The sequence below is a fragment of the Thermobia domestica genome, chromosome 9, assembly GCF_964235325.1.
Source record: "Thermobia domestica chromosome 9, izTheDome1.hap1.1, whole genome shotgun sequence".
NCBI classification, from domain to species: domain Eukaryota; kingdom Metazoa; phylum Arthropoda; class Insecta; order Zygentoma; family Lepismatidae; genus Thermobia; species Thermobia domestica.
This window is the reverse complement of record NC_137462.1, coordinates 34,073,404-34,101,394: the sequence shown is the minus strand read 5'-3', so window position 1 is coordinate 34,101,394 and position 27,991 is coordinate 34,073,404. Positions and strand designations below refer to the sequence as shown.

Below are 27,991 nucleotides of genomic sequence, written 5' to 3'. Positions count from 1 at the left end.
AACCAATACAAATTAATGTTCCATAAAATGACCAAAATAATTATTTTATTTTAGGCATTAGTTTATTTATTTTTACACAATTTTATATATAATAGTAATTATTTCTATTTTATTCATTCAATTGTAATGTTAACTTTAAACTAAAATTAATAGAAGGAATTAATAGTTCAATGATAAATTAGAAACTATATTTAAATAAACTGCAATGTATGCAGTAGCCCCGGAGCAGACAACAACCAAATTAAAAATTCATTATATTTACTTGCTGTATATGATTTTCTAGTAGAAGAAACCCTCCGATCAAACGAACCGGTAGTTCTTGGATGAATATGAATTCAAATTTAATTAAAAAAAAAAAAATCACTATTAAGAAATGTGGTAAAACTAACAAAACATTGAATGAACTCAGTTTTTACGTATTGTTAGTTTGAATTTGGTAACCGACCATGTGCCATTTCGTTGATGTATTTTCGAACGTTTTTTCAAACTGTCATTGTCCACGTTGATGTTTTCATAAACACCACTAAATGTTACACTGCTTGTATCTGACAAAAAATATTCTAAATCGTAACAATAGTTCTTCGCTTTGAAGATCCCATAGTACTTGTTAAAAATTGTGACTTTCATTCCGTTATCACGATATGTTACTTCTGCTTCAAGCACAAAGGTTCCCCAGTCCTTAATCAGAAACAAGAAAAATATATTTTCGTCGTTCCCGGCTGTGTGATTAAATTGTATTTCTTCAGTATGCTCATCCGCTCGGAGTGAGTGCAAACTGGTAAAAGCGTTATGCGCTGTCACGAGATGATTTCTGAGTTCCGGGCCATTAACCATATGATTACATCCTGGGTACAAACACTGGAAATTAGGTCCTCTCGGGTAGGCTGGCTCTTCGTTTCTTCCGCTCCATGCATTGCCCATTTTGTTCTTTTGGGGTATAGAAAATTCAAGTATCTGCAAGGAGAAAAAGAAATTAAGGTATTTAATTTTATAATATAAGTTTTAGTGAATAACTTAAAGACGGTAATCACCCAATACAAAAGCTGCCGATGCAATCGAAGAGTCCGACCACCGATTAAACCACTGACCGGATCCCTTGAAGATCGATAATTTTTTATTTCACAATTACCAACACGCCTTTCATTACCTTTATTATATTTTTTAAATTTATTATTCATATGCTTTAATTCTTTATTCCCCCTTTCAGAAGAAAAACCACTTTTTTCCAACTGTTGCTTGCCTTTCAAAATTCTTACTATCATTCTTACGACCCGAATTATTTTTTTCCTCAAGCTTAACAGCAAACTTTATAACTTCCGGACATAGTGGGTTGAACATTAATAGCAGCACAAGTTCTAACATTTTTATATTTATTTGCACTAAGCTCATCAAATTCCTTTTTAGATGCCTTATAGCGATCGAAATTATCAACTAAAAGTCTCATTTCTTCAATTGATCTCGGCATCATGTATCCAAAACGCTTGAACCTATACTCCGATGCTCTCATTTGCTTGCATAATCTTATAGACTCTAGTGTTTACCAAATGACTACGAATATCAGAAATAAAGTTGAAAACTAGACGATGTCTTAATTCAATCCAAGACAGTTGACTACCAATGGCATGCATAATTTCTATATGTAAGCCGACCAGTAGTTTTAAAAGAAACAACATAGAGCAGCATTCTCAAACGAAAATTATAATGAGAAATGAGATCACTATTCGTTAATAAAAGTTCGAAAACCTGAAAACCATTCGAGCCATCAATGACGTTGAAACGAGCAAGTCTTTTATCAACAATTTTATTTATTTGATTAAAAATGTATTTATCTATATACCAGGGGTGCCCACAAAGGGCGGCTATGACGCATACTGCGTCATTGAAATATTTGGGGGGTAAAAATCTATATAAATATGTTTGAGGGGGTGTAAAAATTAATCGAAAAGATTTTTTTCATGGAAGAACACCAACGGATAGACAATTGGGGGGGGGGGTACGTCATGGACATGAGGGGAAGGGGGGCACCACTGTGTTAAGAACATCCCTCCTCCGAAGTTCCCGTGTTTTTCTATTAAAAAACGAAATTTTGAAGAATATCCTGGTCTTGTTAAAGAGTTTCAACAAGGAAGTGTCTTTCTTAGTACATCAAATAGTCGGCCAAACACCTTTTTTGTGCGATTGACAGTTTTTTATGTGAAATTTTCGAAATACAACTTGATATAATGGTGTGTGACCTTTTGGTCCAAAACAGCTAAGATCCGACGTGGAATGGACGTATACAGCTTCTGAATCGTGGTGTGTGGAATGTTGTACTATTGTTCCTCCAAAACATGCTCCAGTTCCTTAAGGGATGCTGGTGGAGGGTAAATGAGACGGAACACGCCTTTCTACCTCAGACCACAATGGCTCAGTGATTTTCAGCTCTGGTGATTGTGGGACCCAGGGGAGGTGTGATAGCTCCTGGTCATGCTCCTCAAACCATGATTTCACCGTTTTTGCAGCGTGACAGGATGCCAAGTCATCTTGGTAGATGCCATCACCATCAGGGAACAATATATGGGCCATTGGTAGAACCTGGTCCCCCAAAATGGCATCATACGTCTTAGCATTCATCATTTCATGCAGGACTATGATGGGACCTGCAGAAAACCACGATATCACTGCCCATACTGTAACAGAACCACCCCCATGCTTACAGTTGAGAGTAGACAGTCTGTATCATAGGTCAGCGACGGTGTTCTCCATACGTAAACACGACCGGTTGTTGGAAACAAGGTGAAGGTCGATTCATCGGACCACATTGCGGGTTTCCACTGCGCATGAGTCCACGTCTTGTGGTGGGGATGAAACTGATGCACAACACGGTACTTGACTGTAAAATTGTGTTTGAATTTAAGTTAAGTTCAAATGTTTCTATTTTGAAAAATGACTAGTTGTGGGAAATTTGAGAGAAAGAGAAAGGTTTTAACTAAGATAAAGGAATGGGCACTAGTCTGATAAATCCAACGAGGCTGGCGTAGTCCTGGTCATCTGGAACGATGAATGTCTTTCTCTGGAGGATTCTGAATAAACTGGAGTCAGTCAACGTCTGGATCTCTATCCTGTTGATCTGCAAGGGGCGTCGAGTTCTCTCTTGACAACGCGTCTTTACGATGATGTTCTCCTACACCTTCATTCCACTAGTCTTAACTTAAGCTCGATGTATCTGCGGTGATAAACCAACAGAATGGTATTCTTGAGTTATGGAGCTGTTTGTTCTCCAATGGTGCGATCCGCTTCTCTTGTTGATCCTGCACCTATCCTAACCGTGTGTCGAATACCCCTGTTAATGTGTCCTGCGTGGTTTTGTTTGGTTGCAAAATGATGAGCCTGGATTTCAATGAATGGGGAAGTATCAGGATGTGTGGATGTACAATCTTAATAAAAGTTTTGTTCCGTTGGATTTTAAAGAGTTTATGATTCTGTCGAAGATGATCGTAAAAATAATGAAATAGAATTTAACAAATTAAATTAATGGTTCGCAGTCATCTCATTGTCACATTACTATAATTACACAGATACTTCATAATACTACTTTCATGCGTTTGCCAATGTCCCACTTCAGAAAAAATGCAGCAAAGTAAAAGACAAATTTCTTTAGGTTGATTTTTTTGTGTGCACATCTGAAAACGAACCACCTAAAAACTAACTGAAAAAAAGGCTGTTTTATGGAAACTAACGAATTCTCCTTCGAAGCTTCCCCCTCTACCACTTACAATTATACAACCAAGGAAAGTATGTTTCTTATTTGCCGGAAACATTTCTATTACATTTGTTTTCTGGAAGGATAGTTTTAATTTTATATTATTTATCACAGAAAACAAATGTTAAAATAAACAGGATGTTTTTGTCGTTAGGACGGAAGGAGTGGCGAAACCAAGTTTTCTTTGTTTTTTTTTTTTTTTTTTTTTGAATAATTAGGAGTTTGGTTTACCAAAACTTTATATATTTACCATGTCAGTGTCTGTATATATATATATATATATATATATATATATATATATATATATATATATATATATATATATGTGTGTGTGTGTGTGTGTGTGTGTGTGTGTGTGTGACAAAAAATCTCAAGAACTACTTGATGGAACAAGTACTAAAGCCGGAAGTGATAGAAATATACTACAATTTCCAGTTTCAATATTAATTGTGAAAATGTTGCACCACAGATACCAAACTCCTTTACTTCGTGTACACCTGGTACTGCTGCTAATTTTTGAACTTTTTTTTTTGTAACTGTGGAGTAGCCACAGCCTGTATTTTTTGGAAAATGAAATTAATCAAACTCGAGGTCTGATTATTATTATTATTATTATTGCACGTTCTGAATCGATTTATGTAAATGCAAGGAAATATTTTTACTTGACAACTATATGAACATTTTAATGTAATATAACATTGACTAAAATGCCATACTGCGTTACTCGTAGAGATGGGCACGAGTGAATTCGAGCAAGTTTTCTTTGAAACTCGATTCGACTAGAAACAGATATCTTTGAGCTCGATCCGAGAACTCGGCTTGAAAAATTTCCTCCAACTCGACTCGAATTCGGGTCGAGTTTCGAGTCGAGTCGAGTCAAATCTGGTGTATAGTTTCGAGTACTCTCTTCAAGTATCTTACATAGACAATATAATTATTATCAATGGTACTACTACTACTACTACTACTACTACTACTACTACTTCTTTTCTTCTTCTTCTTCTATTATTATTATTATTATTATTATTATAACAACACTGTGTATAAACATGAAAGATAGGCGGTTTATATATGAATACTAAAAAAGTAGTTGATTGCCAACCTCGGTAGTCGTGAAGTCTAGGAGTAAAGGACATTGTTCACGAGCTTCTGAATTTGGGTTGAGAGTCTAGGTTGAGTATTCGGGGTCGAGCCAAACGTTGTTAAAAGTTATAGGGCACTGGCCAAATATCTTCAAAATTGCTCAGCCCGGGTTTAGAACTGTCAACGACTCGAGCAACTCGGCTCACAGCTCATTCACTATCGACTCAAACCGAGAAGTGACTGAGTCAACAACTCACCCAACCGAGTCGGCTAGAGCCCTTCGCTCAGCTGAGTCGAACCGAGCAGATGGCTTATCCCAACGAAGCCAGCTCGAGCCGATGGTTCACCCCAAGCGAGCCGGCTCGAGCCATCGGCTTAGTTAAGCCGAGCCGAGCTAAGCTTGTTATAAAAAATCTCTTGTCTCGCTATCGAGACGAGACGAGATGTGAGCAGTGTCCCCTCTCGTGAGCAAAACTAAAAGTATTCCATATTACTGCTTAGCTTACATTTCTCATGGCTTTCGCTTTCCAGTGTAATCAGCCCATGATTTCAAAACGAGTTAAAACGAGCGAGCCACTTATCAAACTCGACTCGACTCGAAACTCGACGCCAAAAACAGTGAATCGGTTCGGAACTCGACTCGAGAATATTACTTTTGACTCGACTCGAAACTCGACTTGGATTCGAGTCGAGTTTTAGCTTGACTCGTGCCCATCCCTATGCGTTAGAAAAAGTGGTTGCTTATTATTATTCTGCTAAACTAATTATATAATAATAACAATGTTGCTATGTAAAATTAAAAATACAGAATATAGAGAAACATTACACTACAACTGACGAAATGAGAACACATGAACTGGGGGTGAATCAAAATTGCCAATAACTCTAAAATCAATACATGCTTTTTAAAGCAAGTTGTTCCAAACTCTATAATCAACGGGACTTTAGAATATGCAAACTGATCTAAAAGAACCTTAATATTACATACCATCAGCATTACATCAATAAAGTAGGCCTCGTCATCAGAACACCGTTTATTCATAATAAACCCTTACTGAATGTCGTTCATTATGGCACTCTAATTGTTGATAAATATTTCCCGCCGGGGCACCACTTTACTTTTAAATTCTGTTCAGCAGTGGCGTACTTACGATTTTGTTTCGGTGGGGCTTTGCCTGAAAATGTGAAAATTCTGCAAGATAATTTATATACTTTACTATAGTAAATAAGATTTCGGGGGGGGGGGGCTTAAGCCCGGAAGCCCCACCCCGAAATACGCCACTGCTGTTCACCATCATCTTCAGCTTTTAAGAAAAAGTATTCTTTCAAATGTTCGAACGATAAAATATTTTCGTTCTCCATCTTTATAAAAACAACACCATTCAAAGTAAAATAAGACTACCAGCACCATTGCATTCGTAGTTCACCCACTGAATGTATTGATTTTGAGCTGACAAAATCTTCCAGGTGCTTGCAATCAGTACACGTGATTTCCCTGAGGCTGTCCTCATCTTCCAAAAGCAGCAAGTGGCACTATATTTTGTTGTGTAAATAAACAAATCAAATTGTATCTATGAACGTATTTGAAAGCCTACCAACGTAACGTTCGTAAGGCGAAACGGGAAAATGCATATCGAGATTTCCCGTTCCATCTTGCATTAAGATGAAAAGTGATAACAGGTTTTACATGCTAATTTCATTGCTAGAGGTCATAAGGCGAAACGGGAAAAGGCGAACAGTGCAGGAATTGTCGGTCACTGACATCGTTCATGCTCCATTGTTCCAGGGATGTAATGGGGCGTATACGGGAGTATACGGCGTATACCCACCTAAAACTTTTATAGTCCAGCGTATACTAAAATATTTAAAAAAAAATGCTAAAGTAAGATATATTAGGGTTTTAAAATAAAAATGAGTGGCCCCATTTAAAAATGCAATTTATTATTATTGATTTGTACAGAAGAAAATAAAATTTTTAAATTGCATGTATAGAAGAAAATAAAATTTTTAAATTTGGAAGTACAGCATAGTGGGTTGCGTGCCACTCAGGAGACTTACACCCACAATGATAAATGACTTGTTACATGCCAGATGGCAGAGTTTTTGCTGAATCTCCTCTCCAAAGTGGAAAGGGATATTGTAGTGAAGAAAGGATACTTATAAGGTACAAGTCCCAAGCTCCATGGCTGCTTCTTGATGTTTTGACCCAAACTGTATAGAACGAAGGATGGATTAATTTTTTTTCCTCCTGCCTCTTGCCCGTGCTTTTTTATATTATTGAATTTTGTGACGTATGATGGTGAAAAATTCAAAAATTGTTTTTAGTAAGTATTTTTGTTTTTATTTTTCTCTAGGAAAGTCTATTATGTTACGAGATGTTTGTTTTGGAAAAAGCAACGGGCCGAGAAGCTTATGTAAAGGTTACCTGGCTGTTGTTGTTTTTGATGAAAAAGTTTGTTTTCCTATTTATACAACCTTGACCAAGTTGTTACTTTTTAATTACTGTGTACAAAAATGTACACTAAAATATAATTTTAATTTTAAAAAAAAACCTTATGCATTTCCAAGTGCCGAGTATTATATGACAATACTCACCTTAAATTTACGAAAGAATAAGCATATATTAGGTGCGTATACGGCAAGTAGTCTTACGTATACGCTATACTTTTGAAAGCGATCAAGCGTATACCTACAAAAAATTCCAGCATTACACCTGAGAAATTCACTTACAGGAAAGAAACATTTGTTTCCGAAAAACAATATACATATATTGTAGTTACTCATCCGAAAAGTAACGCGAAAAAGTAACGCAAACTAGGTACGTTACTTAAAAATTTGTAACGCGTTACAAGTAACGCGTTACTTGCGTTACGTTACTTCCCAAGACTGCGTATAATCCGAACCACGCGAGCTCCCGCCGGGGGTCGAACCCGGGCCCTGACGGCCAAAGGCTCGTTAATGTTAATAATAAAATATTTATTCAACAAAGTTATCTTTGTCATAATTTTTAGAATTTCCAAGAGTAAATTATCCCGTGATTCTTTAGGACAAATGAGTCTTTTATAACCTGAGTCTGTCAGGTTATAAACAGAATGGCTTGAGTCTCTCTCTCTCTTTTTTTTAATCGTCAGAAAAGAACTTTGGCCAAGACTAAAAACTTCTTTTTTTTTTTTAAAGAAATTACTTATAATACACTACAGGGTTATTAATACAATATTGATGTATAAAACATAAACGAAAATCCGTTAAGACGTTTCCGAGAAAATCTTTTTCCACCCTAATTTTCACTCTTCAGGAAACTACTCTTATTTTTAGAGGTACAAGAAAATGCAATCCCTTTCCTGGAGAATCCTGGAAAACTGACACACTTCTTATAGCCTCTGGAATCTAGGATGAAAATAAACACTTATCCAACATTTCGCTCTCTAGTTATTTCTTTTTTGCACCATTACAACCAACTTTCTGCGGACTATATCTCTGAAATAACGCATTTATACACCAAGATTGGTCTATAGGCTTTTTCACGTTTCCGTGTGAGGATTCACTTCCCAAAGTTATTTCCTAACACCATGTGTATATATTACACTTACTTTCTTTCAAGTAATAAGAACTAGAAATGTTCGAAGCCCTAGTTCCACTTATATTTATGGCCATAGTGTGAAACATTAGAAAATCGCCCACGTAGTCTAAATTATGGTGACATTACTGCGTCCGTCTTGGATTGGCTTGGTTGGATTTGTGGGCTGAGTTTAGCGTCCCTTTCTGAACCAATTTTGCTAGAGACGTGAGCCTTCAGTAGGATCCGTATCCTTAGTAACACGTTGAAATTTCAAGGCTTTTCCATCGGGTATCGAACCCGAGATCCGTGTTGCAAAATGAGCGAGCTAGGCACTAAACCAACGGGAAGAGCTGCTGTATTTTTGCAATGTTACTTACGTATGTTTATTCACAAGCGATTTGGATCATGGGGTTCACTCCATCGTTTCTGTTGAATGGATCTTGAAGTAAAGTTGATTTTCTTCATTACTTCCTGAAAATTTGAAATGTTGCCAGGAAGTGGAAGCAACTACCCGCCACTAATTTCAAATCCCAGAAACTAGAGGAAATTATGAATTTTGTATTCATGTAAATGTCTCATACAAACTTAGTACTGCAAAGGAACGCTAAATTTCAACCATGATCTGTATCGAACTTGTGATCCTACTCCCCAAAGTATATTTTTTACAGTTGAGGCAGTGCTATTATAAAGTTGGAACTAAAATTTTAACTAATGCAGCAGCAGAAAATCGTAAGCAAAAAGTTCAAATTGTCGTGTTCTCCCTTTCTGGCGTTTACAAGAAAATCTATCTGTTCTGTAGAAAAACGAAGGAAGCAAATAGGATGAGGGTGGCACCCCGCGGTGCTCTACCACACCCACTGGAAAAGGACTTGAGAGGGGGAGGAAAAAACCTGCCTGTCAGCAGCACATCTGTTTGTGAAGACCAAATTGGAGCAGACATCTTCAACCTCTATGTAATATATAGTCCACTACAATGTTACTAAAAAACGTTCATAACTCGCGATCTACGTCGGGGACTGAGAAACCAGTGGTAAAAGGTATAAGATCCCCTTCAAAGAGGTAAGGAACAGTAGGGTCGACGGACCTTACGATATATGGAATCAGGGTACATACAGGCAAGCAGGGGCGTAAATAAGGGCCCCGCAGGCCCCGCATTGAGGGAGGCCTCAGGCCATCAGGGGGCCCCCAAATTGAGAAGTGGGACGTAGAGAATGAGCCCCGTTCCACGCTGTCTGCGGAAGGGCCCCCAAGCCTTTAGTTACGCCACTGCAGGCAAGTGCTGCAAAGAGAAACGAAAATAAGAGTAGCATATACTAATTAATTGTAATTAAACTATCTTACTAGAGGAAAGAAAAAAAATCATATACTTACAACTACTCAGCCGTTCAACTAAGTTTTAGTCCCCGAACACACAGTAAGTTCACAGCACAGTCCACGTACATACAGTACGTTCAAGGTAGTTTACAACATACACACATAACACAAAAGATTTTCGAATGTAATACAAATGCTGCTGCATTCTGAAATGTTAAATAAAACCATTCTATTATTAGATCACAAAATATGAACAAAATTAAAATTATAAAACATATAGAACAATACTAAGATTACGTCATATGCACAGGGTAGCAAATTACAACCTCATGATTCAATTGAAAATATTTTCAGTTCATTGATGAAAACGAATTGCCAAATAGGGAATTTTAATTCTGGCGATTATCTTTTTCCAAAATACAGATTCCAGTGTGACCTATTACTCGGGCGAAACGTCATAAAGTGACATTTCATGTATTGACCATCCTCGTCGCAGTGGCGGATCCAGGGGGGAGGCGATTGCCCCCTCAGAAGAGAAAAGTTTTTTTTTTTTTAATTTTATATATAAATAAAACCCATCCCAGAGTTTAGAGCTCTTAAATAGCAGTAATACAATCCACCGCCCCACAAAAGTTCGTCCTGGATCCGCCTGTTGTGTGACTAAATTTATTTGTTCTGGGAAAAAAAGTTAAGAAGCTTCAGCAGAAATAAGCCTCTGGGATAGGTAACTATCCTAGAAGTTTACGAGTTGGCTACCTTGTGTCATGACTGTTCTGTGGGAGGTGCTGCCCTCTATGAGCTTTCGTGGATGTGCAGCTAACCTCCCCTCTTCAGTTATGAACACTGGGTAGGTATCGTTACACCTACTTTTCTTTTGTAGGCAAAAATTTTTCGTTTTCAAGCATGTTATACTATATATTCGTATTATTTTTGGGGGGGGGGCGCGGTGGCTCAGTGGTAGAGCGTTCACCTCCGGTGCTTGGGGTCCCTGGTTCGATCCCAGCTCGCGCCGTTTGGGGTCCCTGGTTCGATCCCAGCTCGCGCCGTGTGGACTTTGTGGTGGACAAACACCGTGCTCGTGGGTTTTCTCGGGGTTCTCCCGTTTCCTCCCACTTTCTTCATTCCACCATTTCACTCATCTCTCATAATCACCGTCTCCTTTAGCCTAACTGGCATAACCGTGGGACGTAAAACTTAAAGATTTCATTTCATTTTTATTATTTTTGGCATTCAGTGAAAATCTAAAAGTGAAAAGAAAATTCTATTAGTTATGTGTAAATTATATCCATGTTGAGTTGTGTGAAAAGTGAATACATAAAAGAAAATTGTGTTGTAAACCAGTTTGACTAAAGAAAAGTTACATTGAATTGGACAGTTAGATGTTAGCACAAGAAGACTTTTGGTATGTATTTGTTACTTTTCTATATTTGGCATGCAGACTGAGAAGGAACATTAATTTGGAATTAATCTTGCATTACGAGATAACATGCTTAATAGTTAATTTGTTCTTAAATTCCTGTTTCAATAAGTTTTCGGATAGTCAAACTTACTTGACATTTAACCTATATTTGTTTGAGTTAAAAGTTTCATTTTTAAGAAGTTATTTTTACATTTGTTTCCGATTTTGGCTTACCAATAAAATTTGTTATATTTGTTTAGTTGAAATTCAAATCTTTAATTCTATATTTAACCTGAGAAAACACCACAAAACGTACTATCCGAGCGGTTTAGTATTAATTTACTTAGATACCGCAACACGCCCCTGCCTCGTTGATTATGATTATGATCCAAAGCTAAGGGAGGTGGTGACAGTGCTTAAAGTGAGCCGGTTATGCATCCGAAAGTTAGAGAAAATCGGCCGGTATGGCATACCGGTAAAAATAAGTGATTAAAATTGTAATTTTTCGTCTATGAAAAAAAAAAAAAAAGAACACATTTTACATATAGAAATGAGTATGGCGTTAGTGTTGAGTCAACAAATATGTTTATACTATCAAAGATTTCGTTGTTGCTGCTTCGAAAGAAATAACAGTTCTCTATCATCCTATTCAATGGCAGATTTTGAGCTCCTGATTTTTTCAACATTTGTTTGAGCAATTCCAACCCCCCCCCCCTTCAAAAAATCTAACTACCGTACCGCCTGCCTAAAATGTTTAACCTGGATCTACCGCTGACATTGACAGGACTTCTTTTTTTATTCAAAATTTTTTTTTTTTCATATTGTCTGGACTTTTGTGTTTAGAACTAAAAGAAATTAATGTTGACCACGAGACGACACGAGGCCAGAAGAAGCTTTTCAAAATGAAAATGAGATTGGAAAGAATCATTAAATAACTAGATACTAGAGACGAGACGAGAGTGACTACAAAGCCTTATCAAAAGTTTCGCTGCTGTAAATTCGGAAGTGTCAGATACTGGTGAACGGCAAAAAAAAAAAAAAAAAAAAAAAATCAAACTTGTTTTTATTACTTTTGCGTTTAATTGCGAAAAACTACGTATTATGAACAACCTTGAGTATCAGGAGAATTTTCCTATAAAATTTCAACTTCCTATGCTCAAAGATTTCCAGGATCAAACGAACAACAACAAAAGTCAGACCCCTTTCCCACACGCAGGAATCTTATTTCCCGAAGCATATCCTCATCTACATCCTGAAGTTCAAGAAAAAACGTTTTACATCATTTCAAAGAACCTCGCACAATCCTTATGGAAATTGGATTTTGGTGGAATTGCTTGAAACCATGACATGTTGTAGATATTGTGATCCTGAGAAAGTCAACAGACACAACCACCAATCACTGACCGTTTGGTCACTAGATAGGATGACCAGCCTGGGCCGAACCTCACGAATGCGAACAAATTCTCTACCAACTGATCTACCGTTGCTTGGTAGCCACAAAGTAACACCTTTTCTCAGGATCACGGCATCTACAAGGTATCAGTTTATTTTCACCGAAACCCAAAATATAGTTGTCTTTATTTTATTTTATTCTTTTTAACTGTCAATAGTTGCTGGTTGTGCCCATTAAGAATTTCTCACGATGAAAAGATCTACAACATATCACAGTTTCTTTCATTTTCACCGAAATTCAGTAGTGGCCCTGCGTACGTATATAAATGCACTAGAGGGAACGAACTGTAAACTAGTCAAAGCTATCGTTCCATTTTGTGGACCCACCCGCTTGTTCACTTACGTTCTTGGGGAACAGGATCTGGATCGGTCAGGGACAAGGGAATGAAGTTCCTGAAGTTGAAAAACTCTCGAAATGGCCATAAGATTAAAAGGCAAATTTCCTTAGGCTTGCTTTGAATTTATGACTAATAATAAAACTGGTAATAAATACTACAAAGTGTACATTGCAAGGAAGAAATATAAAACAATGTGTACATATAATGTAATGAAATTACCTGATTAAGAAAAAATGTCGAATTTATTAAAATAAAAATAATACTACTTTCCGATCGCGAGAAAGTTTCGACATTCGTGAACTCGATTAAACGAGTTAAGGCTACCTGCAAACCCATTGATTTATGGCCTGGAATTGCGGAAGAAATGTGTACAATAAAGCATTTATACAGATTTACAATTTTTACGGTGAAAGAATTAGATCCGGACTAAAAGTTAATATGTATAGGAATCGTGCTCAACTCAAACTAAGTTCCATCAACTGCATAGCAGATTTCCAGATAGCCCAACATGTTATTTAGGATTTAAACTGATACCAGTTATTAAAGTGTAAAATGTGCATAAATAACTTCACTGAGAAACAAAATTAACGAACGTATTAAAAAAAACTAACGTTTCAAATCATGGGCGTCTCTGCTCCCCCCCAATATTTTGGAGTACAAAATATTCAATATTTTATTAATTTATTTACTAACGACAGAACTACATATAAGTAATAATTATTTTATTTACTTGCAATATAATAGGTAACAGAGTTCCTGATATACCTCAGGGGGTCCGTGAAGGTAAGCAGGAAGGTAACACATTGGAATCAAAGATAATAAACAGGTTGGGCTAGGTAGTACCATTTAAATCAGTTTCTTTGATGTCCCCCCCCCAAATTTTACATGCCAGAGACGCCAGTGTTTCAAATAAATCAAATACAAATAAATACATAAAACTTAAAGGAACTTAAAAACTATATAAAACAACTAAGTAAAGAATACTACTAATAAAAATAAAATACACATTGGTAAGAATTATGCACTTAATGCAGCACTATACTGCGGTAGCTGTACAGAACAGCTTCTTACCAATAATGGTTTCAACTTGATAACAATAAACTAAAATTAAACTTTTTTTTATGCAATAACAGTCACTGTCTGCATTCTGATAACTTTAAAATAGCTTCAACTGCAACAAGTGGATTTAAGCTATATTTCTTTTTCCACTTTGCACTGGCAAGCTGGATTTTTAATTTTTTTCAGTTATTTACTTTGCAATAGTGATAATACTAGCTATCATGAATAATAAAAGGAGTTCTGTCAACTTAAGAAGTTAGTAAGCTTAAAGATGGCACAACAGCCTGAAATGAAGCCTAGCTGGCATAGTTTATGCTACTTTAGAAAAAAATTCTGTACAGCTTAACAACTAATCAAAGGTTCACAGATTACAATGGCGTATATTAAAATGCACAAAACTGGCAATCAACTAAACTACGCGATTAGGGAGCAGCTTCTAAATAACCAGAAAGAAACAGGGACTTTTGTTCTATAAAGGCCATATTCATGCTGCCATGCTAAAGTGTACCATCTCTAGATAATCTTTTACGATTGACACCATCAGAGAAACTAACAAGTTCTTAATTAAAAAAAAAATAAAATAAAATAAAATAAAATAAAAAAACATCTATGGCCTTTTAAACTGAATATTTTTTCTTGCCTAGAGAGGGACACTAGCTGGGCTACATGAATACGCGACAAAACGTACTAGCGACAAAACGTACCACCGACAAAACGTACCACTTACCCTGAGGGATGCTTGTGAAGGGTTTTCTAAAAACACTTTAAATAATGACAAGCGACAAAACGTACCACTTGACTGGAGGGCTACTTGCGAAGAGTCTTCCAATCAGCCATCAAATAATGACAGGCGACAAAACGTACCACTTGATAGGACAGCATATAAGTATATATATATATCGGCCAAAATAAGGTTAAAAGTTGAACAGATTGGTGGTGAGAAAAGTACCGATGCAAGACCAAGACTACGACTAAGGCTAAGACTAAGACCATGCCTGCAAGATTCTCGCAACACCAAGACCATACCTGCAAGATTCTCGCCAGACCAGCAAGAATCTTGCATATGCAATATTTAAATATTTGCTGATTTCCATCACACTTTATCTAGGCTTTGGACCAGGAACGGATAGGTATTATTAGAGGGGAGCGGGCGCTTTCTCCCACAAGGGCCACCAGCATCTCAATGTCACAAATCAAGTTGCACAGTTTTCTTTCTACAGTAAGTCAATAGTATTAACAATTGACAATTAAAACCTGATATTCTTTCATCAGTATATTATTCTGAATTGTTCAAAAGATTATATGAAGTTCAAGGAGAACGTATACTATATTACAAAATTAGCAGATGTTTTAGTGTACTAGTTTTGATGCTACTGTATCTATCACTTTTGCATTCGAAATATTTTTTAATAAATCTTTTTCAATAGACATCAACATAAATGTTTTCAAATGTTCCAGAGACATGGTACTCGTTACCCTATTTTTAATGTATTTCAGTTTATTTCAGTTTTGAAAAATTTCTTTTACATGTTACCTGAGTTACGGGCAAAGTCAACAAAAATTTGTATGCTGGAAACCTGGATAAGTATTACTGCAAAATTTACAATTCTGCAAATTTAAAAATCAGCACATTGGACAATTTTGCAACACGTTTTGCATTCGCTTTCCTTGTAAACAAATGTATTTTCTCCTAATTCTGAATCACCTGCACCATCAGGACAGTCATTTTTTCTCGGTTGTGCTCGTCATCAAGACTGACTTTCAAGGATATCCACGTCCTTCAAAAGTCCAAGAGAATACATTTATAGTATCCTTGGAAACTTCTTAACTGAAGTTTTTCAGAAAATATGTAAGTTTATCGAAATGCACGTCTGGAAATTCTGTTACTTGGTTGAAGTGTCTAGGGTCCAAATAATCCATAAAGTACATTGCTTCTTGAATCTTGAAGAAATACTCGAAACTACCATGTCCAATATTGTGTTGAATGCTTCGATGCAGTACCTGGTCATTGGATAGAAGCAGCTTCATCTTCATATTCGCAGGAAAATCTTTGTCCATCTCTGAAGACGAATTGTCGACAGGTCAATAGAAAAAAAAAAAAAAAAAAAGAAATCACGTTTTAAGTCTTCAAATTTGTTATTGGCCCATTCTGCAAAGCTTAATGCTGCATTCTTAACGGATTCAAAATCATCTCTACTCTTTCACTTGAAACAGAGTAGTCTGCACCATCCGAGAGTACTACACTAGCAGCACCATCTATTTGGAGATAGTTTGACAGAGAGGTCTTTCACTTGAAATATCTTAAGGGACATTTGTGCTGTCCGAGTTGTTTTGAACTTGAGAAGACCTTTTATATATCCTTTCGCTTTACACCTAGATTTGGTTTGATATTTTCTGTAGAAGCAATTTTCTTAATTATTATGGTCTACTCTAAATACAAAGCCCTTTCTGGGTTCGAAAAATGACCAAACTTTTTTCTGAAAAACAGTGTGTTTTCTACCATCTTATTTCCGCAATAACTGTAAGACGCCTTTGTTAACATTTGATCTTCCAAATGTCCATTCGCTGATAAGACTCACGCATAAATATCGCACAGTCATTCAGCAGAACAATGACACAGAATCAATGCAATTTTTTGTCAGATCACATATGACATGATTGAGTATATGAGCGTAATACCACACGTGTAACTGAGTTTCTTAGTGGTTAAGCGGTTAGCGTATGCGCCTTTGTCGTGGGAGACCTGGGTTCGATTCCTGGCTGGAGCTCATGTGCTTCGGAATTTCCCGTAAATCAGTATGTCCCGTCTCATATAGCCTCGCTGCTAAAAGGGCCGTTAAAATCAAAATCAACTGAATCACACGTGTAACTGATCATAGGTGAATTGAAAAAATCCGAATATTGTCCTTGCATGTTACTTGAGCCATCGGTTGAATTTCCAATACACTTCTTAATATCAAGGTTCAACTTCTGCAGAATTTCCAGCAGTAAACCGCAAGAACACTGGCCTGTGGTAGATATGCATTTTACAATGACAACAATACTTTGTTTAACAACCATTTTAACAACATACCGTAAAACAACAGAGCACTGGCCTGAAACTACTCTATCTTGAGTAGCGTCTAATAGAACAGAAAATATTGAAGCTTGAGAGACTTCTTTCGAAATATCTTCTGTGATAAGTGTGTTGATAGCATTCAAAACAAAATTCACCGTGTTTAGTAAGAGTTATGCGACCACTATCCTGCTTACTTCCTCGTATATGACTCTTCTCGGTGACTTTATCTAAATCACTTTTAAGCAGAAAATCAAATTTGCTTAATAAAGGAATAGTATCCAAAACGTTTCCATGATCTATAGCTGTGTCTTTCAGTTTATAGGCTGCTAAGCCTACATTTCCTCTGTAAATGAGCCCTCTTTTACCAATGAGTTTCTGCACTTGACAACTCGATACATTACCTGTCTGTTCTTCTCAACCTTATACTGCCGTTGTTTTACCTGTTCATAAGGAAGTAGTTTCTTAACATTATGTTCTCTTTTGTTAGATATGTAAGCACCCACATTGGTCTAATGTATTTTGGAAGACTCGTGTTCTCTTACTCGCTGATAAACGTGTTTAATGTTACGTTTGTCACGAACAGAATGTTTAAAAGAAGTTTGTTTGATCTGGAGAATAATCTGTGAACACGCTGTAAAAAAAAAAAAAAAAAAAAAAAAAAAAAAAAACTTGAAGTGGTACGTTTTGTCGCGGATTGAATATCCGAAATATTTTAATTAGTCCAAGACAGGTTGTAATTTATATAAGTGGTACGTTTTGTCGTGGAACAAATATCAGAAATGCTTTAATTAATCCATGACATGTTGTCATTTATGACAGGTAGTCAAAAGTGGTACGTTTTGTCGCGAAAATTCAAGTGGTACGTTTTGTCGCTGGTACGTTTTGTCGGGACACCGGGCTACATGGATTAGGCTTGAGAACCTAGTAAAAATCAGACTGAATTGCCGTTCTGGCCCGGGGCAATCGGGGACTGTAATTGTGGCTTTGTACTGCAATTTGAAGGAGCAGATTTCCATTCTACGGGGACAATATTCCCATTCACAGGCGGCGCATTCAATCCAACAGGGCAGCGATGATCATCAGATTGGGCAAGGGCAGGGCCATCATAAGATTGGTCAGTTATGGGACCAATCAGGGGCCAACGATGAACCATTCAGAGGACGATGGAAGGAGTAAAATGGGGGGCAAAACATGTTTTAAAAAAAGGTATGTAAAAATTGTGTAGATCATTATATAGTTCAATCCTCAAGAGTTTGTTTTGTGGAAGCTGAACGTAATTATTATTTGTTTACTAATATACAAATAATGTGTAAATATTAAGCCTAATATTTTTTACATTGATAACAAGGCATATGCAAATTTTTTACCACTGATTTGTCTTTAATGGTTATTTTAAAAAAATACATGTAGATTATATAAAAGAAAAATTGGGTTCTGTGAGGAATCTAAAAACTGGCGAAAAACAAATACTTGCTTTAATTAACATTTTGTGAGCAATTTACAACATATCGTAATTCATTCATTCATTACATTTTTAACTATTTGAAATAAAACAAATAATCTTAGGGATTCAAAATCTACAAACATATACCTATTAAATTCAAGGGTCTTTAAGAGTGCAAAATCTAAAATAAAAAATCAATCAATATCAATGAAATGTAGTGTATAGAAAATATTCATATAGGGGATTGATCTTTTGTTGAAGTGGAAATCTTTTTTTTTAAATACATATATAAGAAACTGACAAATAGTTAACGATTCACTTACCTCAGAACTTTGGTAATATTACTAACTCCTTTTTCAATAATGGTTTCCGCAGCGTTGGTCACTACTCATTGTTTGATTTAAATCTGGTTTCCATAAATATCACAATAAGCTCTAATTGAGAGATGATATATCTTGGGATCACCTTCGAACACAAAAAGTTTTCAAAATTAAAAACTTTCATAATTGAGATTTTTTTTTATAGTTATGCCTTTTAAAAATGAATTAGGAGGTAAGTCCGTGTACAACAAAAGGATTTAAATCTGAGCAGACACTATCCTAAAAGATGCTTGTTTGTAGCTGAGAAGCTAGCGCTGACCAATTTTAATACCTTTTCTTATATTATCTCTGAAGGGATGTTCTCGAACTCAAAAAATAATAAATAAAATAAAATAAATAAATAAATAAATAACGGTGTAAGGTCACATTCGTCTGAGAATGAATAATACTGAACTGAATTCTCTTGATAGCAGTTACGTGATACCAGGCCACTAAAACCATCTAATCTAAAGTCTGGGTATTTAGAATAATCTCTGGAACGATCAAAATAAATAAATTTTCTTACTGACAAACATAAGCTGCTAATCATACAATCGCAAGAATTTATATATTATCCCATGGAAAAAAAATATCCAAAATTACTTCACGAAACTCTATGTGCTAGTCAAAACTTATGTAAAACAATCATAAGACTGTCCATAAAGTGTTGCTAAATTTAAGTTTGCATCGTATCCATTAACGAAAGTTTGAAAACTATCAATTTTAAAATATTGTACACCGAAATTTATATAATTAACATATGTGACTGATTACATGTTCTGGTACGATGTCCCTGCAATATTCAAATACTTAATAATAGGCAACCGGGGAAATTCAGTTTAAAATGAGCGAAAAACCCAGTAAGACTATAGCTCTTAACCCTTTGTGTACATAATAACCGAGTTACAGGAGTTCCATTTTTATTTATAAAAGGCAACATGTTCAACACACTTATATTCACTCAACTATAAAAAATACATTTTTCAGTTTTACGTTCCATAGTTATGCCCTGTATGTTAAGACTAATAATGAAACTGAATGACAAATAATTGGCAAATGATAATGTACAGGGTGTCTACTAAAATTCCAAAATGAAATTTCGTGACCTTTTCGTAACCTTTTCTTTACCACATCATAAAATTTCCTAACATTTTCAAGAGCGAATTTGGGTGCGGATTAGGTCGAATTTTCATCCATGTGATAGACACGTACTTTGCTTGCGATTTAGTAGCGTCTAAAGCCGACCATAGACATTTTTGATGGTGAATTTTGACTCTTTACAGAACAAAACTTTCCAATCTATACTTACATTTGCACAGTTAAAATAAAATCGTGACCCAAAAGCTAAATTTCGTGACTTTTTCGTGACTTTCATGACCGTTTTCTGATTTCGTGACTTTTTCGTGATATTCGTGACCGATAGACACCCTGCTTAAAGGCCACGTTGGATCACTATGCTATTGTATAAAAGTTCTGTCGCTTTCTCAACCACCACTTTTTCACGAATATCGATATATTACCTAAGACCAAAAATAGTCCTCATCGGCATCGACGACTTTCTGCCAACGTTCTGGAAGGCAATGGATTTCACCGCGGTGGAAATTGATGGGCCGTGAAGCGAAGAAGATATCAAGTGCATTTAGCACATCTACTAGGGATTTCAACTGGCGTCCTCTAAGGTGATTATCCCAGGAATGAAACAGGGGATAATCGGACGGTGCAATGTCCGGAGAGTATGGCGGATGCAATAGTCCAGGGCGTAGAATGGTGTCCCGGGTCATCGTAGCCACGTGGGGCTTAGCGTTTCCTGTAACAGGTGGATCCCTTTGTGATTCAGAAATGCTGGTTCCAGGGTTTTGAGTTTTTCTTGAACATGGCTCAACTCCTGACAGTACACAGTTGCAGTAGTGTTCTGACCAGCTGGTAGAAGTTCCCATTGGACGATGCCGCGAGCAGTCCACCAAACACACAGGAGGACTTTCCTCTGGTGCAGTGCTAGTTTTGGCTGTTTTGGAACCGGTTCATGGGATGCTAACGAATGATGGTGGCGCCGTGGTGGAGCTTCCTACAGCACCCACTTCTCATCACATGTCAACACCCTGTCTACAAATGGCTCCTTCCTCAGAGGAGACAGCAAAGAAACACAAGTGTCTTCTAGTGTTGTCTTCTGACCCGGAGTTAAGTCATGTGGGACCCATCGACCTAACTTATAGTGCTTCCCAAGTTGATGGATGTGCTGTCGAATGGTTTGTCGACTCATATTGAATTGTAGTCTCAGTTCCTCACATGTCTGGCCACTGTTCGCCTCAATTGCTGTCTAAAGATCTTCATTTTGTACATGTGTTAGTGTTCCTGCACGTAGTGCGTCTTCGGGTGTTTCATCACCGTCCTTAAACTTGTTAAAGCACCGCTGCACTGTCCACTAGTCACGACACTCTTACCAAAGGCCTGGCATATCTTCCATCCCGTTACAGCGGCGTTTGACCTCAGTTTGAACTCGTACAGCATACACGGCCTTATGACGCTCTGTGGAGAACCCATGTTCACTGTGTCCTTACGCAAGTTCACTGTGTAACTGAACTGCCACAACCAGATGGTATGTTGGATATACAAACACCAACAACTGACCTTCGCCTTATCTCCATTAGCATTCAACTCACGGTGTGAGGTCCAATTAAACACAGACCTTCACAAAAAGCGACATAACTTTCTTGGTTACCTTTATAAATGCGATGTTTAAATATACGCACCATTCGTGTTCTTCGTCATTTAGATCACTGATATTCTCAAACAAAATCTTAGGAAATTAAAATCATTTTATAACTATTTACTTTGTTCGGTTGATGATAGTGAGGAGTAAAACATTTACTACATTAGTACTCACTCTCTCTCTTTCTATAGATTCTTCACATCAAAAATGGTGCAAAAATGTCAGGAGCAAAGGTGGCCATTTTCCACTGGGCTCGCTCGGGCTCGCGCTCACCTGTCTCAACTGGACTCGCGCTCACTCGCGCTTGCGCTCACTTCCCTCAACTGGGGTCGCGCTCACTTGAGCTCGCGATCACTTCTCCCAACTGGGTTCGCGATCACTCGGGCTCGCACTCACTTCTCTCGATTGGGTTCGCGCTCACTGGGGCTCGCGCTCACTAATCTCAAGTAGGCTCGCGCTCACTTATTTCATTGGAGCTCGAGCTCGCGCTCAATTATTGAGCCCGAGCCCGAGCCCGGTTGAGCATGAGTGCGGAGCTCACGAGCGTCGGGCTCGCGAGTTTGGACACCTATGGTCAAGAGTAGAAATGCTCTTTAGGGTTTTGTCTAAATTACTGCTCTAAGGGGTTATATTTGCTCCATACCGTCACCTCACCTGATATCACTTTAAGCACTGGGTGGTGATGATAATGAACGAAATGGTGGAGTAAAGAAAGTGAGAAAACTCCAAGAAACTCATGCATGCGATATTTATCCACTACAAAGCTCACTTCACCAGAGCTGGAATCTAATCAGGGACTCCATGCGCCAGAGGTGAGAGATCTACTACTGAGGGATCACGAACCTGCTGCAAATTAATGTTACACCAAGGAAATAAAAGTCGATTAATAAATGGTTAATCACTAATACTCCGACTAATTCTTCTTCTTCTTCTTCCTCTATTATTATTATTATTATTATTATTATTATTATTATTATTATTATTATTATTATTCACCACTTTCCACATCACCCAGGAGGTACGGTGATCAAACGTGTTTATCAATTCTGCTTATTATTATTATCGGCTAATGTTTGAACCTTTCCTTCTTCAAATTATGCGTACGCCACAGACTTCCTATATCACAAGTTCACCCGTTAATTGCATATGAATTACTGTAATTACTTTAATTAATATACAAACTACTGAGAACTGTCATTTTATTTACCCCCGCCAATAACTTGTTAATGGGTGTGGAATTTAAACCGAAATTCTTAAGCGGAGGTAAATTTCTTCCGCCCTCTCAGGATTTCGCACCCTGAATTCGTTCTACAAATGAAGGCCTTAAAATAACGACCCTTCAAAGATACAGTCGTCAAACAGAGAATAGATATTTTGAAATTTCTTACCTAAAAATCACCTTTTAGGTTGTCACACAACTGTTTACTGTAATACTTAACCAGGGGCGGATCCAAGACCGACTTCTGGGGGGGGGGTGTTATACTGCTACTTTTAAGGGTTCCAAACTTTGAGATGGGTTTTATTTATATATATAAAATAAAAAAGTTTCTTCTGGGGGGGCGATGCTCCCCCGGATCCGCCCCTGTACTTAACACAGTTGGAGCGAAATAGAACAGTCCTAGCCTACTACACTCGATATAAAATAAATACTGTGTTAGCCTATAATTAATGAAATCTCTCCGTGTGACAAGAGTACAAGTATGTTGGTGTAATATTGAACAAACTATCAAATTTTGAGTACGATATTCAATATTTCAAATGTGTTGACGCAAAGAGTTGATTGAGTTTAAGTTAGCGTCCCTTTCAGCATCGAGGCTATATAAGATGTAGACCAACCACTAGCGGATCCAGAAGGATCGTTTGGGGGGGGGGCGGTTCGCTTCCTGGAAGATGAGCGTAGCGTCAAGGTGACCAGAATTTTAGTTTGAAAAAATCGGACGCATATGAATGCGAGACTTGAGGGGGGGATATCTAAACTTGATTTAGCTAAATCAGATTCCCAGATTCCATTTTGAGACCCGAATTTGTAATTTTTTTAAATGAAAGTATTCTGAAGATTTAAATTAAATACGCACTTTCATTTCGGATACATGGCGGTGTCATGATTTACTAGTCACCGCAATATATCAGATGCGCTGTCTTGCACAGTACTTGCACAAAAGAAAATACTGTATTGACTATGGCATTCATTTTAGCGGAAAAGTGTACAATTTGCTCTAATCATTTATATTTTGAATAACAATTGCGGAACAGCAGTTAAAAAAAAAAAAAAAACCGACAGATTCGGTGTACGCAAAAATCAATATAAAATGTATACATGCATAAAGAATAATGTCAATGTCAATGTCAATGTCAATAATGTCAATGTCAATACAAAATGTCAACAAATAACAAAATACATTATGATATTTCTGTATACGTTTCTTGGTAGCTTAAAAAGTACATTAATTATAAAGTGATGTTTAATAGTATATGGCACACAGTGTTCAAATGGGCCAAAATATAGGGGAGCAATCTTTACATATTGCTTTCATTTCTGTTTTTATCAGATATAATTCAGCAAATCGAAAATTGAAAAGAAAGAAATATAATATGTTATTTGTAAGTAAGCATCTCATATTTTAGTATGACTTTCAACATTGAAGCGAATGAGAATGCCGAGATTTTTCTTTCTATTTCTTTGTCCAAAACAAAGGAGATAACTAGATAAGGGACAGAGGTTAAAAGGAATGTTCAGGTTGTGAGGTCAATGCATATGCACCCCACAGATTTCAGTGAATTAGATCTTGCTGAACTACAAGCAAAAACGAGTAAAGATATTTTATTCGGAACGCAGACTATTGCAACACACGGTACTCTGCAGTTGGTAATTCTGTTGTCGAGAGACGTTTTGGTAGTAGTTTCACTTGTAGTAACGACGCACTCATCGTTTGTCGATCTATAGCAATATCACTGTGTAGGGGGGCCACTATGGGAGCCAGGAATTTGAGCAAGGGGGCCTGGCCCCCCTTGGCCCTCCCTTAGCTTCGCCACTGCATCCGAACCGCTACTTGGTTTGTTCAACCGAAAATTGAACATGACACACATTGATTAAAAGGTGAAAAGGAGATAACATTAATGCAGACGGTTTGATATTTGGAAACGTCACTATGAAGTTCACACGATTTACATTTTTCGTTTTTTTTACTCAAGTTGTTCTTTTGATAAAAATATAGTTATGTGGGGCTGGCATCATTAATTATTTTTTCAGAGAATTACTATTTTCTTATTTTTTCCGTAGGTTACCTTTCATCTACTAAGTTTTAATGTTGATTATATTATTCAAGCTTTATTTATTATTATATAGCTCTTATTTTTTTCTGTCGGAATCTCAAGTAAAATTTCATATAACTGATGAAACCTTTTCTTAAAGTAAAGTTCAATGTTCAACTTAATTATTCTGTGCTTATCTGAAATTATTATAAATGTATGTTGCTTATACTTAATAATAAAAGACCGTTGACAAATGTAACGTGAGGTACCCGACTCTGTGCATATTTCACTAAAATAAGTTGCCGTAATAATTAAATGATGTGTGTCCCTATCTTACATAGTAATTTCATGCACACAGCTATGCCAGGACAAGAGAAAATGTAGACCTACTGAAAAATCACAGGTTCTGAATGTATGGAAAAAATTTGTAACGTGAGTTACTATAGTATTTTCTTTTCTCCTAGGTTTGCTGTATCATATCAAAGGACGATATTTGGTAATTATCTGTATAAATATGACAGCTTTCCTTTTTTTTAAAAAAGCGGAGCTTTTATTTGTAGTTAGTATTCTTCAAAATATACGTCATTACGTAACGTGAGTTACCATGGACATACCCTAATTTTATAGGCATTGTGATCCGCCATCTTGAGAGGTAATCATCTTATGAAACAGATTAGGCCTACATAAATTAGGCCTTGTTTTCCACTTATGCCCACTTAAATATAAAATACCAACTTACAAATGCTGCTACCTTAACTTTCTAGTGCTGCTACCTGAACTTTCAAAACAGTAAAGCACTGAATTAATTACCGATACACATAAATTGTTTTTAAATGACTTGTAGTACCTATGAAGTTAACATGTGACTAATAAGTTCTCACATAGTTGCACGATTTTGTGCATCTTTATTTCTTTTGTAGTTGTTTGTTACAAAATAAGAATTTGATTTAACAAACAGAATATAAAACTTTTGATTAATCTAAACTTAAACACTATCAATTTTAATTAAGAATAAATTAAGAATTATAGATATTCACTTACGACACAACCGACGGACGACTTTCTTACGTCTCAAACGAAGCTTCTTCTTCTTTTCTTCTTCACCATAATTGGTGTTAATTATCTAGATGCACCCATGAAATTTTGTGCAACGAATCTGATTGGTCCCTAAGCGCTTATTTAGACTGTCTTTTATTGGAGAAAGAAATGTTATTTAATTTAATGCTCCAAAGGTAATAAAATTACGTAAGGGAAATAATTAATTTTCGTAGATAGAACCTTCTAGAATATATTCTGATTTATAGATGAATTACAAAATTCGCATTGCAACAATTAAACGAAAAAAAAGAAAAAATAATGTAATAAAAGTAAAATCAATGTAGTATCCCGACGTAGCATAATCATGTAAGATTATGACAGGCAGTTCTTCTTTCTTACCTTTTTTCAAAATAAAGTTTTTATTATTTATTTATTTTAGACATTGTAGAATTTGTAATAGGTGTGAAGATAACATTTATCAATATACATAGAAGAAAGCAGCCCCTGCTCGTCCTTTAATTAGCGTAGGTTCGTGTTCCATTTGACATCACTTTAGAAAGAGTCTTTCAAACTATATCGTTAGCATGCATAACGGGTCCATGCATTCCGGAAAATGTTCCCGAAAGTTTTCTAAAAGAAGTATTGTATATTTGAGCATCGCTAGTATTTTCCGAGATTCAGGTGTCAGCAGGAAATGTGCCTCAAAAAACTACGTGACTCAGGGTATACATTTTCCAAGAATTTATGAAATATTGCGACCAGATATGAATGAACAGTATTTTCGATCAACACATATTAAATGCGAAAGTAGAAAGATCCTATACGTACTTCGTTTACCTTAGGTTCATGGTTTGCACGTTATTATCATTAGAATGAAGCAACCTTCCTAATGATCTTATATCCATGAGTGAGGCCGCAGTGGCTCAGTGGCAGAGCGTTCACCTCTGGTGCATGGGGTCCTTGGTTCGATCCCACTTGCGTGAAGTGAGCTTTGTGGTGGACAAAAACTGTGTGCGTGGGTTATCTCGAGGTTTTTCCGTTTTCTCCCACTTTCTTCATTCCTCCATTTCATTCATTTATCGTCATCACCGTCTCCTTTAGCCTACCCGGCATAACCGTGGCACGTATAACTGAAAGATTTTATTTTCATACACTATGGGATCAAAAGTATCCGGACACCTGGCTGAAAATGACTTACAAGTTCGTGGCGCCCTCCATCGGTACTGCTGGAATTCAATATTGTGTTGGCCAACCCTCAGCCTTGATGACAGTTTCCATTCTCGCAGGCATACTTTCAATCAAGTGCTGGAAGGTTTCTTGGGGAATGGCAGCCCATTCTTCTCGGAGTGATGAACTGAGAAGAGGTATCGATGTAGGTCGGTGAGGCCTGGCACGAAGTCGGCGTTCCGAAACATCCCAAAGGTGTTCTATAGGATTCAGGTCAGGAATCTGTGCAGGCCAGTCCATTACATGGATGTTATGGTCGTGTAACCACTCCGCCACAGGCCGTGCAGTATGAATAGGTGCCCGGTCGTGTTGAACGATGCAATTGCCATCCCCGAATTGCTCTTCAACAGTGGGAAGCAAGAAGGTGCTCAGAATATCAATGTAGGCCTGTGCTGTGAGAGTGCCACGCAAAACAACAAGGGGTGCACGCCCCCTCCAAGAAAAACACGACCACACCATAACACCACCACCTCCGAATTTTACTGTTGGCACTACATACGCTGACAGATGACGTTCAACGGGCATTCGCCATACCCACACCCTGCCATCGGATCGCCACATTGTATACCGTGATTTGTCATTCCACACAACGTTTTTCTATTACATAGCAGTATGTGATCAAAAGTATCCGGACACCCCCAAAAACATACGTTTTTCATATTAGGTGCATTGTGCTGCCCCCTATTGCCAGGTACTCATTATCAGCGACCTCAGTAGTCATTAGACATTGTGAAAAAGCAGAATGGGGCGCTCCGCGGAACTCACGGACTTCGAACGTGGTCAGGTGATTGGGTGTCACTTGTGTCAGAAGTCTGTACGCGAGATCTCCACACTCCTAAACATCCCTAGGTCCACTGTGTCTGATGTGATAGTGAAATGGGAACGTGAAGGGACACGTACAGCACAAAAGCGTACAGGCCGACCTCGTCTATTGACTGACAGAGACTGCCAACAGTT

The 27,991-nt window shown here is 37.1% G+C and overlaps 1 long non-coding RNA gene across 1 annotated transcript; it reads right to left on the bottom strand.

Annotated features, from left to right (window-relative positions):
• Positions 1–61: 61 nt before the first annotated feature.
• Positions 62–25,927, bottom strand: LOC145693947 (uncharacterized). The gene is made up of 4 exons (XR_014132859.1): positions 25,811–25,927; positions 18,772–18,913; positions 9,756–9,904; positions 62–954 (listed from the first exon to the last, which is right to left on the bottom strand). It is a non-coding gene; the product is annotated as an uncharacterized LOC145693947 (long non-coding RNA).
• Positions 25,928–27,991: the final 2,064 nt, after the last annotated feature.